The sequence below is a fragment of the Cydia strobilella genome, chromosome 16 (genome assembly GCF_947568885.1).
Source record: "Cydia strobilella chromosome 16, ilCydStro3.1, whole genome shotgun sequence".
Classification (NCBI taxonomy): Eukaryota; Metazoa; Arthropoda; class Insecta; order Lepidoptera; family Tortricidae; genus Cydia; species Cydia strobilella.
Window position 1 is genome coordinate 4,829,167 of NC_086056.1, and position 18,184 is coordinate 4,847,350.

The 18,184-nt window shown below is 36.5% G+C and overlaps 2 protein-coding genes across 3 annotated transcripts in view; both read left to right on the forward strand.

Moving 5' to 3' along the window:
- LOC134748361 (ATP-dependent Clp protease proteolytic subunit) overlaps window positions 1-13,129 on the forward strand; it is a 249,647-nt gene extending 236,518 nt beyond the window's left edge. Inside the window, exon 2 of the mRNA XM_063683146.1 lies at window positions 13,113-13,129. The gene's annotated coding sequence lies outside the window, so the exon portion shown is untranslated. The remainder of the gene's footprint in view (window positions 1-13,112) is intronic.
- Window positions 1-18,184, forward strand: part of LOC134748346 (serine/threonine-protein phosphatase 2A 56 kDa regulatory subunit delta isoform-like) — an 83,436-nt gene that overhangs the window by 39,897 nt on the left and 25,355 nt on the right. The gene's annotated exons all lie outside the window — the stretch shown is intronic.

Consider the following 18,184-nt stretch of genomic DNA (forward strand, 5'->3'; position numbering starts at 1 on the left):
GCGGTAAAAGCGTGCGACTTGCAATCCGGAGGTCGCGGGTTCAAACACTTCAAACCACGGCTCGAACCAATGAGTTTTTCGGAACTTATGTACGAAATATCATTTGATATTTACCAGTCGCTTTTCGGTGAAGGAATACATCGTGAGGAAACCGGACTAATCCCAACAAGGCCTAGTTTTTCCCGTCTGGGTTGGAAGGTCAGATGGCAGTCGCTTTCTTAAAAACTAGTGCCTACGCCAATTCTTGGGATTAGTTGCCAAGCGGACCCCAGGCTCCCATGAGCCGCGGCAAAATGCCGGGATAACGCGAGGAAGATGATAGAGTTCCCTATGTACAACTAGCTTTTGCCCGTGAGTTAATATTGTTTTAAGGAAAATGTATCTTATCAAGTGACCTATTTTACCTCGTCTATTTTCAATGGTCCTCAATAGGTATATTATATTCCTCTTATTTCCAAAAATCCGCTGCAACTCCACCGACGAAATTATGAGGATAATATTGATAATGAATCTGTTATCAGATCCCTCTTTCTCTGTCCACTTGTCAAGATCACACCTGAAATGTTCTGTGACATTTTTTTTAGTGCGGAAAGCATGTTTATTTTGGGATTTTCTGCATCATTCATTCTACAAATTCTTTCCTGTATCTTTATTGCATGAATGTTTATCGTTATTCGTTTATGGCTTAGTAACTGTTGACGTTGGCTGTACCTATCAGTCTATAAATCTAGGTTAAACTAAAAATGTGTGGACGTTTACTTATATGATTTTTGTATGCTCTGTATGTATTTTCCTGGATTAATCATGTATGTTTTCCATGCGTTTAAGAGTTCTTTTCCAGAAATTTCATATTCTAGAAATCATAAAAAGTATAAAAATTGTCCAATCCTTGTAATCAAAGTAGATTTTTTAAATAGCAACTAATCAATTTAATAATCCCGAATTCAAAACTACGCGAGTATACACTCGAGCGCCGAGGGGGTTAAAGCGTTGTAAATACGTGGAACCAACCGCTAACAACTACTATGCAAGTATATCACACCGCGAATATTGAACAATTTATCAATAGAAGACGAATGTGCTAGTAAAAACATCTTTAAATCAAAAATTATGAAGTTACTATTAGGTACAACGCATGGCTAAATAGATAAGATAGGTAAATATTGTATATATACAACTTACACTGTGTTAATGTGATATAAATGTATGTATTAACGTAATATAAGTTAATCATTAAGTTTAGATTAACGTTGAAAATGAGTGCATCATTTCGCCGTTAAACGCAAGTTTGGCGAACCTAGTATATAAGTTTAAAATGTACCATACTTTTTTGAAAAAACATTAAAAATTAAAAAAAATATATATTTTTCAGGGTCAACTTTCATTAACCAGACTCTATCTTTGACGATGCACAGCCTGTTTAACTTTAAGTAGAACATTGAAGTTTGAAACTCTTCAAATGTAGAATTTCATTACGAAAGGACTTTTTTTAAACAACCCCTATTTAGGGGTGAACATTGGGTATGTTTAGAACAACTTCTAAACGGTACGGTAACGGTAGAGGTCGCTATGTGCCTCCCTAAGGCGTGTAAACAAAAGGAACGAATGGAAAAAAATCGCACGTCTCTGGTAAGCTTCGGTAGCTCAGTTGTTTAAGAGCGATTGGACCGAAAGGCCGTAAATTGGGGTTAGCGCCACTTGCACCATTCCACTAACCCGGGGTTAACCTGTTAAACCGTTAACCCAGTGTCAAATTTTAATGGTAACCATGGTAACTCCAGGTTTAGCTGGGTTAGTGGTAGTGGGATGCAAGTGGCGCTTAGTGTTGTTATCTTCTTCTAAGTAGGTACTAACACAAACTCATTTGAGTTTTTTCAACATCCTATCAACAAAACTCAAGAAATGTCAATATCTAATAGTTAACTAGAGTCCAACGACATAAGACCTTTGTCCACTTTGATTTGATGACTGCACGTTTACGACGTGACGAGGCATTCACGGCATCAAAGGGTATTTTATGTTCGATAACATTTTTCACGACTGGCTCTAGTTTGCAGATTACACAATGCAGAGACTCCAGTTTAAACTTAAACAAGTTACTGTAATTTTTTTTGTGACATCTTTTAATGCTGACTGTTATAATAATTCTCATTTGCATGTCTATGCCTAACTTACCCTACCTTAACCTTTCCAATAAGCCTAAACTCGATGTTTTTATGTTTTTCCATCGAGGTGTTCATCAGTTAATTTTGCCACCTTTATGACTGCATCATCAGATCTCAGATCAGAGTGCGTAGCCAACGTGCAATCGTTTACGCTCCGTAGCGAACGAAACGCAACTGTCACTGTCGCATTAATATGTGATAGAGAGAGATGACTACAATACGCTACGGAGCGTTAAGGATTGGCACGCTGGCTACGCGGCCAGGATCATATTAGCATATTATTGCATTGCACACCGGAATTAAGAAATTACTCCAAATTTCAGCTGAATCGGATAGCAGGAAGTGGTGAACCGCATGAAATGAATATTTAAGTTAAATAAAAGATTTGATCGAAGCAAATAAATAAATAAACAAGGCAAGCTACATAAAAGTGTGTAATTTTGAATATGATCGGTTGAGCCATTAATGTTAAGCGATAAAGCGATTAAAGCGATGTAAGTACCTCGAAGATACACCCTTTTGCTTGTATGGCTTGTTATAACGCATGAAGGTACGGAACCCTCCATTATGCGTGGTCCGACACGCACTTGGCCGGTTTTTTATTTTGACTGACGTATCTGCAGTATGATGTAACCTGTGCCGCAGCGGAAACCGTGGGCGCGGAGGAAATTGGAAACCCAGATACGACTCGAAAAGCGCTATCTTTCAGGAAAATTCATTTCTAATGTCGATGGAGAAGCTGACGGTATAAGCCTTGATAACAGTTTGGACAGGTTTCAAATTCGCTTTATAAAGTAAAGCGCTTATTACAGTTATCGGGAACTTCCGAAAGGGGGCCGGTCAGCGGGTGCTAGAGTTAGACCAAGCTAAGTTAGCAGCGATTTTGATAGCCTATTAGACTGTACAAATGTTATTTTAACCGTCTAACTTCTATGAAATTATGACGTTTAAGAGGAAAGGGGACGGTCGCTTCTCCATACAAACGTAGTCCCCATTTTGCTCTCTGCATATTAACATTATGGAAAATATTTTTAGATATGCCCCTACGTTTGATTGCCTTTTTTCGATTTTTTCATTATTGTAAAAATTTGGAGTGAAAAACAGTTTTCATACAAACTTTTAAATGCTCCTAACTCTTATAATAATTAAAAAATAAAAAATAAATTAACGTAGGGACATGGCTGTGGTTTATTTGATATACAAAAAATTGTGTCAAAATATTTTCAATAATAACAATATCCAGAAAGGAAAATGAGGGGACTATTATACTGTATCAAAAGGCGATTTTGCACGATATTGTTAACGATGTACTGATTTCGGAAACGGAAAACTTAGCTCGGCCATCGGAAATCCATGATGGGCCGATGCCACGTCCGCGCGGCCCCGGCGAACGTATAACACTCAAGTAGGTACTAGGTACCTAATCTAACGCGCGTTATTTTTAAATGGCGCCAATCAAATCTAAAACGCCGTTAATAATCGTTTGTATTTGTGTTTGTTGGAAAGATAAATTAAGGCGGTTCCCTGAGCCAGAAGGCGAAAAATCTCCTTATATGATCATGTTTTTCTAAGAGGCGTTGATATTCGTAGACGTGGAAAAAATATATGTAGTTCTTGACTATATTATCTTTAACAACATAGCTTCCGATACACGAATTATGACACTTCGCTCGATACAATTAATTCCCAAAGTAACCTCTAACTCGGACTTTTAATCCTACTTTACTCGGTTATTTATTATGTGATACTATAAACAAAAAAAGAAGAAAAAACAATCTTAACGTAAATAGTAATTTCATAGCTTTAGAATTTCGATATTGTTAGGTAACGTTTTTAAAATAAATAAAAACCGACAAAATTCGATCAAAATTGACAATTGGCGCGTATGTTCTTTCCCGTTCTTTCTTGCGAAATGTGACAAAGACAGCGGCAAACCGATGGAACGGCCTTAACAGAGGTTTTCTAATATGAATAAGGGGAAAGATTCATTAGACGGAGTCACTGTCACTACCAACTAGGTCGGTCGGACGATCAGTCTCGTCAAATATCATTAATAAAATGATAATGATTACATTACAACTGCAATAACTTCTTTTAAAAGAAGAGTGAAATGCCGAAAGAATGCGTCGTTCTCACGTACCTGTAATAATGTACATTTATCGTACAAGTATGATAATTGCATCTGCGACACTTGTTTCGGTTTCTTGTGCAGAAAGAGCAATTACATAGTTGTTTGTACGCTGTCTGTTATCACGCGAACATGCTTAGGCATCTAGTTTTTTATACAATGCACTTACTTAAACTTGATAAAGTCGTTTTAATGATTTTTTTTTATTATTAAAAAGAAAAGTACATTAATTATTGCTACTTATCTGCTAAACCGCATAGCAGTTTATTGGCATAAAACTTATTCTACCCTCCACCGCTGTAAATTAAGTTATATTAGCGTTATACATAATTATACGTTTTACGGTAACACGTGCAAAGGTATAGTTGGTCAAACCGAATTATTAATTTAATTCATTTAAAAAAATACTTCAGTATAAAATTAAAACAAATTCCATAATAAAATACAATTCAATTAAAACGTGTTAAATAAAGTTCTACGTCTCGAGTACTGGATACGGATTACGGACTCTGGGTTTGGAAACATTTTAACTATCACATTGAGTGCCGGAAACCCGCTCGTAAGCGCTTTCCTCTAATACAAAGCGGGAAAACGCTGGGATCGGCTACGAGCGTAAAAGCGCTACAAAAATGTTGGCACTTGGCAGTGAATGCGTTAAGTTTTACCATTGCCGACAATTCGTCTGCGGCGGATGATTCTTATTGCGGATAACCGCAATAAGAATCATTAAAATGCTGCATTAATCAAAACGATTGCCACCCAATTCTTATCAGTATTATCACAAATACATAGAGATAGGATGAATGAATGCGAACTGATACTGGGCCTCACATCTATTCGTTAAGAAAAAGATAGTCAGAAATATTCGCAGATTGCAAAACTGATACACGTACGGCAAAGCTAAGCTACACGGCTACCACGAGTTGGTATTTGACATTTACGTAAACTCGATCGCATTCCCTCTCTATCGCACCAATACATAAGTGCGAGCGAGATGACTGCGATCGAGTTCACGCAGTCGCTAACGTAAACGTCAAGTGTTAACTCGTGGTACGAATCGTAACGTTGATCGGCCGTCTAATTTGACATGAATTCCTTTTTCGTTCGCAACTTGCAGTACGTTTACTAACGGATTAAAAAGCGGGACGATTCTGACGAAATGTAAATATTTGTTAGTTCCTAGGTTGTAACGCTATTATTATCTAACCTCAAATATACCGCCATGATTTCAGGGTTTACAGACATACTCGTAAACATATGCCAAGCTGTTTGATCTCTGGGAACCGGAAAAATCTTGGCATTCATTGTTCTGAGTTTTTTGTATTAGCAAACGGGAGATCTTTCAAAATTATGAAAGTTTTGACGTCAAAGGTTCCTTTAAACGTATAATTTTAAGTAGGTATAAATAATTAGCTGACCACCTATCTTCGTATAGGAAAGTGACTTGCAAAAGTTGCAAAGAAAATTCGGCAAAAAAGAACCGTATTTAAGGGAGGTTAGGAGTGATAATATGTACTGTATTTATCATTTGACATTAAGCAAGTTGACTTACTTACTATACAAGGTGTTCACGAGGAAACCGAAAGATTTTAACCCAGCTTTTCTGAGGCCAAAAGAAGGAAAAAATGTAATGTTTAGGTCAAATTCGCAAAAAAAATATTTTTTTTTTCTTTTTTTTTTTCGATTTTTCAGATGTATTTGTACATAAAAAGTAAATATTATTGGTAAACTTGTCACTTAAAATGGACTTTCTTTTTTTTTTTTTTGTAAAACGTAGTTTTTACAAAGTGTTACTTGTCACTTTTTGACATCTATCAATAAGGTTACTTAGACTACGTCCAACAGTGGCAACATCGACATCAAAAGTGCGTTTTGCACTATGTAACAATAAAAACTTGTTTTTTTTTTAAATTGGGTTTAACTGAAACTAGGCAAATTACAGAAAAGTTTTTAGGACATTTTAGTCATTAAATATGATCAGGAGTACGCTGTTAAAATTATTCGGTATCCTCATGTAACACCGTGTATATTAAGTGTTTTTTCCATAAATATGTAATTTTCGAATGAATGGATGGAGGATGATTTTTTGTTGAATTTTTTTGACCGATTGGGCCAGCGAGTACTGTTCTGGAGACCTCGACTGGGAAGCCGAAGGGACGGAAAACCCACGAGCCAGATGGTCGGACGAAATTAGAAAGAAGGCAGAGCCGACCTGGCATAGAACCGCTGCATTCAGAACAACATGGAAATCCATGAAACAGGCATATGTTTAGCAGTGGACGCAAATATGCTAAGAAGAAGAGATGAATTTTCATTACATCCGACGTCTCCAATATAAAAACGGCCAACCAAGCTTTGTTTTCCCTCGCAAATTGTCTTGACATTGGTTTGGTCGCAAATAGCAAAATAATCGCTGGCGTAGTATAGAACATTATTTCCAAGGGCACTTGACGACCAAACATAACGACTTTTTACAAGCTTTTTATTAACTTACAATGTACCTATGTAAGTACGGATTAAATCTTGCAAGTTTAATTTGACCCACTTCCCGTCGTCGTAAGTCGGATGACAATGCAATATAATATTATGATACCATCGAGCTGATCTGATGATTGAGACAGGAGGTGGCCATATGAACTCTTGTGATAAAACAACGAAACCTAATTGTCTGGGGTTTTTAGAATTGTCTCGATGAGTATTAGTTGCCTGTGGAAAAAAGTACAGTCAGCGATAAAAGCTTGTACTTACCAAAAATTAAATTTTTTATTTATTCTAGTGTTTTCGTTTAAGCACCGCGTTAAGAACTATTATATAATCTGTGACCGCGTACTATACGAACGGTCCAATCTACTCTGCCTTATATTTCCTAAATCACAAATGAACAATTTTAAAGAGCGCTACGGGTCAATAAAAAAAGTGCTCACAAAATAAAGCTGGTTGTTTTTTAGGGTTCCGTACCCAAAGGGTAAAAACGGGACCCTATTACTAAGACTTCGCTGTCTGTCTGTCTGTCTGAGGCTGTATCTCATGAACCGTGATAGCTAGACAGTTGAAATTTTCACAGATGATGTATTTTTGTTGCCGCTATAACAACAAATACTAAAAACAGAATAAACTAAATATTTAAGGGGGGCTCCCATACAACAAACGTGATTTTTTTGCCGTTTATTTGCGTAATGGTACGGAACCCTTCGTGCGCTAGTCCGTCTCACACTTGGCCGGTTTTTCTATTCATACAATATTACGAGAGGAAATTCAAAGTACATACATGACTGTGCTCTAAAAGTTTATACTCACAAGTTTGCGTAGCCGGTGTGAGTAAACAACATCAAATCTGCATCTGCAGAGGATAGTCTAGCCACACACGAGTTTAGCTCGTGTAATCTACCCTTTGATACAACTTTGTAATCGACCGAGCCTGCGTTGGCGGCATATAATTTCCATGTCAGTACGCTCGGCGCCATACTGAGAAACGGAAATTATATATAATATAATACCATTTTAGTATGAATCCCACTGTGTCGCTGGCACTGGGTTTTCACTTTCAATTTAGTAGGAAAATGCTAATTCAATAATGCATCAAATGCTTTTTTTTAAATCTATTTTCAAAAAAGTATAATACATTTTAAACTTTTACTTGGTTCGCCAAACTTGCGTTTAACGGCGAAATGATGCACTCATTTTCAATGTAAGTACCTTAATCTAAATTTAATGATTAACTTATATTAAGGTTAATACATACTTTTATATTACATTAACACAGTGTAAGTTGTAGATATATATGTTGATTTTCTTTAAAAAATTCTTTGTAGTTTTACATGTATGTAAAATGTATGATTTTGGTGCAAAAAGAATATTTATTTATTTATTTATAAACAATATTTACCTATCTTATATATTTTTAGACATGCGTTGTACCCAATAGCAACTTCTTAATTTTTGATTTAAAGATGTTTTTACTAGCACACTCGTTTCCTATTGATAAATTGTTCATTATTCGCGGTGTGATATACTTGCGCGTCCTTTTACCATAATAGTTGCTAGCGGTTGGTTCCACGTATTTACGACGCTTTAACCCCCTCGGCGCTCGGGTGTATACTCGCGGAGTTTTGAATTCGGGATTTTTAAATTGATCAGTTGCTATTAATACTTAATATTATCATGCACTGGCAGGATGTTCAATTTCTTTGAGATAGATAAGATCGTGTAATCGTTACTACAGTTTGCTCTAGTTTTTTTGTCTATTATATTTTTTATCAATCGTAGTTGTAAGTTGTAAGTTTAATATTTTATCCAAATAAGTTTTGAAGGTGCGTCCATAAGCTATTAACCCGTATCCAATTACAGCGTCAGCCAGTGCATTTACAACATGGTAAAAACAAGAACAGAGTGAATAAGTTGCTAAATGCTTCGACTACGCGCAATATGACTTCCCTATTGTTGCAAGCGTTCATAAATTAACAAATTGATAGTGAAAAACGGGAAAGGGGGAGAAGAAGGATGAACTGGCTCGACAACATCAAAAAACCGGCCAAGTGCGAGTCGGACTCGCGCACCGAGGGTTCCATACGTTACATAAATTTAACAATGTATTTTTTATGCGAAACGTGAGTGAAAGGTAAATTGCGGTTTACGATTTATGACGTATTAAAAAAAACTACTTACCAGATCTCGTTCAAACCAATTTTCGGTGGAAGTTTGCATGGTAATGTACATCATATATTTTTTTCAGTTTTATCATTCTCTTATTTTAGAAGTTACAGGGGCGGGGGGGGGGACACATTTTACCACTTTGTAAGTGTCTCTCGCGCAAACTATTCAGTTTAGAAAAAAATGATATTAGAAGCCTCAATATCATTTTTGAAGACCTACCCATAGATACCCCACACGTATGGGTTTGATGAAAAAAAAAAATTCGAGTTTCAGTTCCAAGTATGGGGAGCCCCCAAAATTTATTGTTTTTATTTTATTTTTGTGTGAAAATCTTAATGCGGTTCACAGAATACATCTATTTACCAAGTTTCAACAGTCTTATAGTTTCAGACAAAAGTGGCTGTGACATACGGACGGACAGACAGACAGACAGACATGACGAATCTATAAGGGTTCCGTTTTTTGCCATTTGGCTACGGAACCCTAAAAATGGACAAACATCAAGGACGCGGCCACGCTAACAAGAATAGAAAATACTTTGCAAAGATGGCTATACCGCCGCCCGCTAGGGCATGGCAGCAAAGGAATCTCTTCTTAGTGAAAATGTATTGTTTGCTTTCGCTACATATTTTTTTTTATACAAAGTGATCTATTTTCATAGCTCTTGATATCGTCCACGCACATGTATGAGCAATATTACGTAATTCTAGAATAATCCTCGGAATGGCCCGCGAACAGCTTGCGATTTGATTGTTGCACTATAAACGGTACTAGCGCATTGGGAATTGTGCACGCCGTCTGGTACGTTAGACACGCTTTGTTTGATTATTCTTTCGGGGAAAAACATTATACGGTTCGTATGCGTGTGAAGGCGCTTTATACATATATGTACAGTATTGTACAGTCGACATCAATAGTAACGGATCGGATAGAAAACCTGCCTCCTCTTAATAGTTACCAATAGAGATATATCTACAATTTGCATGTACAAATAGAAAAAAAGAGCAGAAAATTATGTTTAGACAACGACACTATTCCCACACTTTACTACCTACAACAGTTATCGAACATGATATGTCTTGTCCACGGCGATAAGCGACTAATAAGCGACTAAACTTGACCATCAACTATGTAGATACGGAACCGTAAAATGTGATAGTAACTACGCTAAGAACTCCTCGGCACTGTTAAAGCCACCCAGTGTAAAGTGGCTCACGTCCGCTTAGCTTTTTATGCAACAACCCTTTCTTTGTACTGTGTTCCGGTTCCGGAGAAACGCTCAGGGCTGCGATGTAGCATACTTGCTACTAGTTTAGTAGATTATTTCCTTTAACTTATAATTTACTTACCTTCCTGAAATAGTACAGAACAGAATGGTAAACAATGCGTTAGATGGATTGCCTCTGATGAATGTCAGTGTTGACTAATACAAATATCTTGCTACAGTTGCTACCTGCATGTGTACACTTGATCATGATCAATCAATGACAAGCCGCACATTTCTCTCATGTGTTTGCCAAAATCGATCATAGCACACATTTTCTTCTAGTGTTGTTACTGCGTCTCAATCAAACACGAAAGAGGAAACAAACAGACTCATTGGATATGTTCCAATAAGATTCTAAATTGACAAGTCATTTGTCTAATTCTTGTCACATATCATAGGATATGGGTGTCAATGCAAAATGAAATTTCATATGCCGCCGCGTAAGATCAAAAGCGCGACCAAAGTCGGAATGATGTTAAGTGTCACAAGTATGGAATTCAGAATTAATATGTGATTGCGTAAATTATTTGCTTTTGTAACAGTATATTTTCCAAATCACCACCCACCGTATCTGCTAAATGCAGCTTTTCGTATTTTCCAGTCCTCTAACATTACGTTTTGTACTTTCATTCTATGAAGCTCAGAAGTGGTCACGTTTAAAGATAAAAGTAAAGATAGTATTACAATGCGCTTATGAACGTCAAATAAAGCTACGCCGGCTCTAACCCCACACCTCTGCCTCAAGAAGATTTAATTCCCCCCTCAATTGGATTGGATTGGTTTTTCTTATTTGTAGTCCGCCTCTTTCGCACTCATTAAATTTTTATATAAGTGATGGCGTCCCTTTTGCACACTTCAATAAAATTATCTTTTAGCGCCAGCGTCATTCTAGATCTGTGGACTAGCTAGACAGATGAAGGGGTTGCATGGCGTATGACGTACATACATTGTAGGTAAGTATAGGTACTGTAACTACTGTACAGTCGAGCTGTGTGGGTGCATGCATTGTGCTCTGATAAAAGGAATTTATTAGCGTAGGCCTTTTGTTTTGATGTACAGTCGCCGTCAGATATATCGGAGCGGCCAAGGTGTTCACAATATCTGAACACGCACTAACGCCTTGACAATAGAGGCGTGTTCAGATATTTGTGAGCGCCTTGACCGCTCTGATATATCTGACGGCGACTGTACAATGTCGTACGATAGGCAATTTGTTGTTGTTTTTTTTGTGATAGGGTTTTGTATTGATTCGCTGTGAGCGTTATTGGTTGGCCGTGGTCGTGCCGTATTTTTGCACGAACACGCCTTATTACTAAGTTGTTAAATGTTATTGTCTAAGGGGTCATCCATTAATTACATCACACGTTTAATATGGGGGGGGATTGGGGGGGTCAAGAAAATCTTAGTAATAGGGTCCCGTTTTTACCCTTTGGGTACGGAACCCTAAAAAATAGCAATTAATATTGCTCGAACTATTATTAAATAAAAACGAAAAACACAACGGTGCTAGTTCAGCACGAATAGCTATTAAATTAAATTCTAAAAGTTTTACCGAGTCTAGGGAAGTATTTTAGTAAAACTGCCGTTTTGTTCTTTTCATTCATGAACACGGACCCTCTCTGATGGTAGTTTGTAAAGAACGCAACTACTGTTTTAAAACAGTACTTTTATATTAGCTCTAATACTGAGCGGATCGGTACGAGTGGCGTACTCGGAGAGAGGCCTATCCTGAGGGCGATAACAGGCTGACATGATGATGATATTAATGATGATGACTTTTTTTGCAACACAGTATAGCTTAGGCCCGATTTGTACAGTCGCCATCAGATATATCGGAGCGGCCGAGGTGCTCAAAAATATCTCAACACGCACTTAACGCCTTGACAATAAAGGCGTGTTCAGATATTTGTGAGCACCTCGGCCGCTCCGATATATCTGATGGCGACTGTACACATTGATTAGTGGTAAGTGCGAGTTCATACATTTACTACTTGCGTTTAGTAGCAAATGTGACACAAAGGATGGGACACATTAATTATCTGACAGTTGATAGTTGTGAAATAGTATCAAGATATTGTCTTCACTTTGCATTGACGTCGTTTGACCCCCAACACCCAATTTGCTCATAGTCAATATATGTAGAGTTTTAGATTGCGCGTAAGCGCAAATGAGATGCTCAAACATTCAAAACGATTTGGATCTACTCATTCAAAACATGTCATTAGGTTACATTGCAAATATGGCATATCACATACATATTCGGTGGTAGGTATTGTATAATATCAAGACTCGCCAAAGAATTCACGAACATCACATATCGGGAACGCGCGGCAATCAATTTAGAGTCCCCATACACTGCCCATGCACTTCCCCATTCTCTTAATACATTGTCTATAATAATACACTTTGGTTCCCCTTAAAATAAAGTTTAAAATTGTATAGCAGTGTTCTACCCAAATTGGTATCGATTTTGGGTAGGACTTATTTATTACGTTGAGTTACGGTCCTGAGTCAGGAAATGCCGATGATCCCAACATTTTTGAAGATTGTGGAAATGATTGTAATACGAGTATAAACGTATAATCGAAAAGCTTGCTTTGTCCTTAACTGCTTATCAAAATCTTGTTTTAAATTATAGGATGGTGCCATATAAAATTATAGAAGTTACGCTGCGACCACTGACGATTTTGTTGTTCCTCTAGTGGTATATAATCATGAAAAACTAACTTAAGCTGTCTGGCAACGCACTATTTTTTACAGATGCGACTGCCCTCTTACCCCGTAAAGCTAATATGATTCGACTTTTCTATAATCTCATTTTGTTTACGCGTGTCAAACAAATATATGTTTACGTCAAAATCAGTCCACGCGAAAAATAGTAGATACATTAGCCTCGAAGCTAATAAAATGTCCACGAGGCCTGGATTATTCCAAAATAACAACCGCTTTCACAACAACAAAGGCAAAATCAGGACAATGACGATAAAAGCTTGTTGACAACTAGACTTTATGCCTATATTAGGTCTAAATGGTATTTTCCATTTCGCTACGTTACAGTGACCTCTATAAAAACAGGCCTCTTATTTTATGGAATAAAACCTGCCATATCACGTAACGCAAAGACAAATACATAATAAAGGCGGTTAACCACTCGTCTGTATACGATAAAGGGTCCTGACCAAATGATTAGTCAACTTTTTGCGTTTTTCGAGAACGATTTTCTCTGCTCTATACGGCCTGCCGATGGTCAAAAACTGTGGGTTCAAACCTCAGGAGGTTCACACGTACGAAAGGTTAATACATATATCCAACAATATCTTGAGTTCGATTGCGAGTAGACAGTCAGGATTGTCCAGTTACATAATGATGTGGCATTTTAAAATTTGGTGGTTCCTTTCCGTTGCTACTAGTTTATAATAAATTATTATTATGGGTAACTTACACCTGTTTTTTTTAATGCCTCGTAGTAATGATATGTCTAATTTATATTTAATAATATTTATGTAATGTGAGCGCTATCTATAACCTCGTACTAAACAATCTAGTAAGTACAAAGATTAACATAACATTACGAAAACAAAAAAACGTGGTACAAACGCGGGAAAGCGGTATCTTGCAGCAATCAGCAGTAGAGCAGTACAAAGGTTGAGTATCCGTGCCAACAGGCATTACCTATATGCCAACACCTGCGGGAAATGGGTCAGTGGGGCCGCTTGAGCGAACTCTGACCTATACCTGTGTAACATACAGGTTAAGCAATTCCAATTGCGCTATGAGAAAACCTGAGAGATTTTCAGATTCAGAACAGTGGTTGAAAATGCCGAAGAGTGGGGTATATAAAATCCTACGATAGATGGATCAGTGAGGCCGCTTAAACGACCTCCTTTAGCAATCCAACTTATCCAATAGGGCGCATGCATTGGCAAAACGTAGTAATAACTGTGGAATGTGGGGTATCTGACAACACTAACTGAAAAAGAAATAATGCTAAGTCCACCAAGTCAACCAAGTTACCATTTAGACAGCCGAACGACAATGTTAACACATACAGCATCACGTGACCTTCAGCTTTTAACCATTACTTTTGTTGGACAGTGAGACATCTATTCTTTCTGTTCCAGTTTCCATCAAACGATACCCAAAAACCTACAGAATATTCGATTTATCCTTCCTTCGAGGCAATTTATCCCAATATTGTATGTGGCTTAAGTTTTTTCATTTATAGTTTCTCAGTAACTTAGGCTATGTCTAGATAATTTGAAATGTTAAGGTTATCGTAGGTCGTAGAAACTCTTAAGTTCTATGATATTTCTAGTGAATTCAAATGTTATTAGAGGAGTCCAAAAACAAAATTGCTTTTCTATTATGTTTAGTGCTATAAGCAAGGTGACTCTGATTACGGTTAAATCCAACGATGTAAAGCTTTAATATTCGATATTAATGACCGTTAAGAAATTGTAGCTTATTATATTGTATGATATATATGATTAAAGTTAAAGACTGTACACGATTAAACCCGGCCCCACAAGATGTGGTAAATCTTTTAAATGAATGTACATTTTTAAGCAGCACTTCTCCCTTAATAATTTGTGGTTATCAAACTACATAATAAAATTAGAAACATAATATAAAGTTAGGTTGTCTGTGACTGAGCGTTATATATTCTACAGTGCCTATATATTTTTTCCACGGTCTTCTAGTAACAGTCTTTACCAAATTTTCCAGTTAAAAAATTTTTTTTATTTTTAAGCCAAATTATTTAGGTATAATGCAGAAAAGTTGAAAAAGCTATTGCGCGGCACTTTCTATGAGTAGGCAGCAATACTATTATCAAAGATACAAAACGAAACAGCTTTATTATCCGCGTAAACATTAAAGCAAATACATAGTATATATTCTCTTAAATACCAATTAAACCTTGAAACGGAGCGGTCATCACACATCGTTGGCTGCGGACTAATCTCCCTTATTTACGAGGTGCCTTGCGGGCTTCTGTGTAACACAGTCTTATGTTGTTTGACAAGGATACGCAAGGCCCCGGGAAACTAGTATCACAGTGTAATTAATGCCAGTAACCCTAAGCTCTGTTTTTACACTATTAATGACAGTTTGATTGACCAATTTACCACCTAATCATTCTGCTTTTGTACATTTTTTTCACGTTTTTACGTTTGGTTTTACGTTTTTTACAGATCGAAGATTTTTTTACAGATGCCAGCATAGTATATGTTTCTCCTGTCAATCCTGAATACTGTTTGTTTATGGCGTAAATCTCATAGAAACAAGAGGAATCTGTGTCATTTATAAAGCCTTTTACAGTTGCCATTCCGATTAAAGCAATCGGACTGTAAAAAAAATTAAACTGTTTATTTCATAAGAGGTTAGGTACAAACATTCGTCTTAACTCAGTTACAATCTCTGTATTTTGAGATTATTTTAACTAAGCTTAGCCTTAATTATGTGTTATTTGTTTTAGTTAATTAGTGCTTACATGTTATTTTATATTAGTTTTAACTAACATTAATAGTTAGTGTTAATCAGTGCTTTATTAAGTGTATTCTTTGCTTTATCAGGATATTTTTCTAACATTTCTACTACTTGTTTGGGTAAGCTGTTCAGGATTTTAGGTAGGTATATTGGCCAGAGCCTATGTAATTTTACTATCTCGGATACAAAAACAAGAATTATCTACAAACGTAATTATAGGAATTCCCCATGCAAATCGCAACGCAGACGCAACTAGTTCTCGTTCTTACACTTTGAAACATGTAACGGATCGGTCACCACACATCGCTGGCTACAGATTAGTAATCTCCCTTATCTACGAGATGTCTTGCGGGCTTTAGTGTAACATCGTCTTATGTTTGACAAGGATTCGAAGGCCCTGGGGACCTACTACAGTGTAATAGTTAAATGACAGTAACCTATCTCCTATCTCATACATTTCACGAATTCAAACTTTTGTGGAGTCAGCCATTTTTATACGTTACTTGTTTATTTGTTTATTAGGATCACCAACAGAAGATACAATTTACATACTAGTATTAACTTACAAAAAGGGTACATTTTTTATTGATCCCCCACTTACAGGCAATCACAGCATGCATTATTATATTAATTTAAACATTAAGTCAACAGTAACACCTAGAAAAAGACTTAGTATACATTACAATAATTTAATTAAATTAAATTTAATTGAATTTACAATAAAATAAAACTATGAAAACGGATTATATCGCGTATATTGAATTTATAATACATCCCGACGTTTTGAACTCTTTACAGCGTTCGTGGTCAACGGGTGACTGAGGAAATTTATCGCGTATATATATATATATATATATATATATATATATATATATATATATATCTTTACTTAAAATAATTGTAGTGTATAACTAGCCTTATGAACCGATTTTGCATGTACAACCAGCCTTAAAGTTTGTAGTCTATGATTGTTTATTATTTTAGTATGTGGGTATTTTTGCACTTTGTAATTTTTCCTCAGTCACCCGTTGACCACGAACGCTGTAAAGAGTTCGAAACGTCGGGATGTATTATAAATTCAATATACGCGATATAATCCGTTTTCATAGTTTTATTTCATGAGTAACTATCGCGGTAACCGAAGACAATATTTTGAATTTACAATAATTAAATAACTTGTCTTAAAATATTGCAAATCAATGTTTCACATTGTTTGTATCCGATTAAGCAGGAGATGCCAACAATTAGCGTTATCACTTAAGCTTTATAAGTTGGAAAAAAAAAACTAATTTTGTTTAAGGGTAAAATTATATAAATACAGAACACCTACGTAATATAGAAAGTGAAGAGTACAAAGCGGAAGATAATGCGAAATCGCCAACCATGGTTGTTAAAATTACCTGACCATTTGTAACCTTTATTGCAAGGAGGTAAGTACTGACTGATGGTCAGTTAAGTATGTTGCTTTTGGTACTTTACTATATTACTACAAGAGGCATCGATCTTGCATTAGTTGATTGATGCTCCGCTTATGACGAGGCAGTAAATTTCAAAACCCATTAATATCGCATTTTTGTTTAGGCCTTGCTATGTGAAAAATATGTATCGGTTATTTATGAAGGACGCACAAAAGCGATGTTAGCGTGTGCCTCTAATATTAGTTAAAATAGGTAAATAAAATCATGTTAATCACTAATCCAGAAAAAAACTTCTGAAAATTGTATAAGACATCAAATTAATTTTATTAATATAAATCCTAAGCGGGGTGTTTACCATATTTATGTTTTGGCGTGTTCCCGATATTTCGGCACGATAGCACATGCCATCTTCGAGGAGTAACTGTGCCGAAATATCTGGAACTTGCCAAAATAAATATATACGGTAAATATCCCGTTTTCGTAATATATAATATTAAAAATGACCATGTTAGCTTGAAATCAAATTATAGAAATAACTTCAATTTGAATCCTATTAGACATTCCTTTGATTAGACGGAAAATATAATCCAATCCGGCCAAAACGCAGACAGTGATTCCGGGAAAACCTCCAGAAGGGGATGCGAACCCGTCTGAACTATATCGTAAAAATATGGATAGCATAGCTCGTATTCCCATTGGCTTACGCGAAATCGCGGGCTACGAGAACTCGAGACCACCAGTATATTATGCCTGCCCTCGAGGGCTCTAATACCAACGCCTTATCGGAGTTCACGCAATTAAACTGGTTCAAATAAGGCAAGTATTTGTTAAGCATAAGGAAACAGCGCAGACAGGGGCGACTTCCTAGAAACGACAATATCAGGGGCAAACTTTGTTTGGGTGGGGTGCGTAAGTTATTGAAACTGAAACGTCTTAAGAGAAAATGCGAACTGACAAGGGTCGAACTATCGATTTTTCTAACTCAAATATTTCCTCCACTAAAATGAATATTCGGTCCTTTTAGATAACGAGAAATGCCATCAAAATCTACAGCCAATTCGTCAAA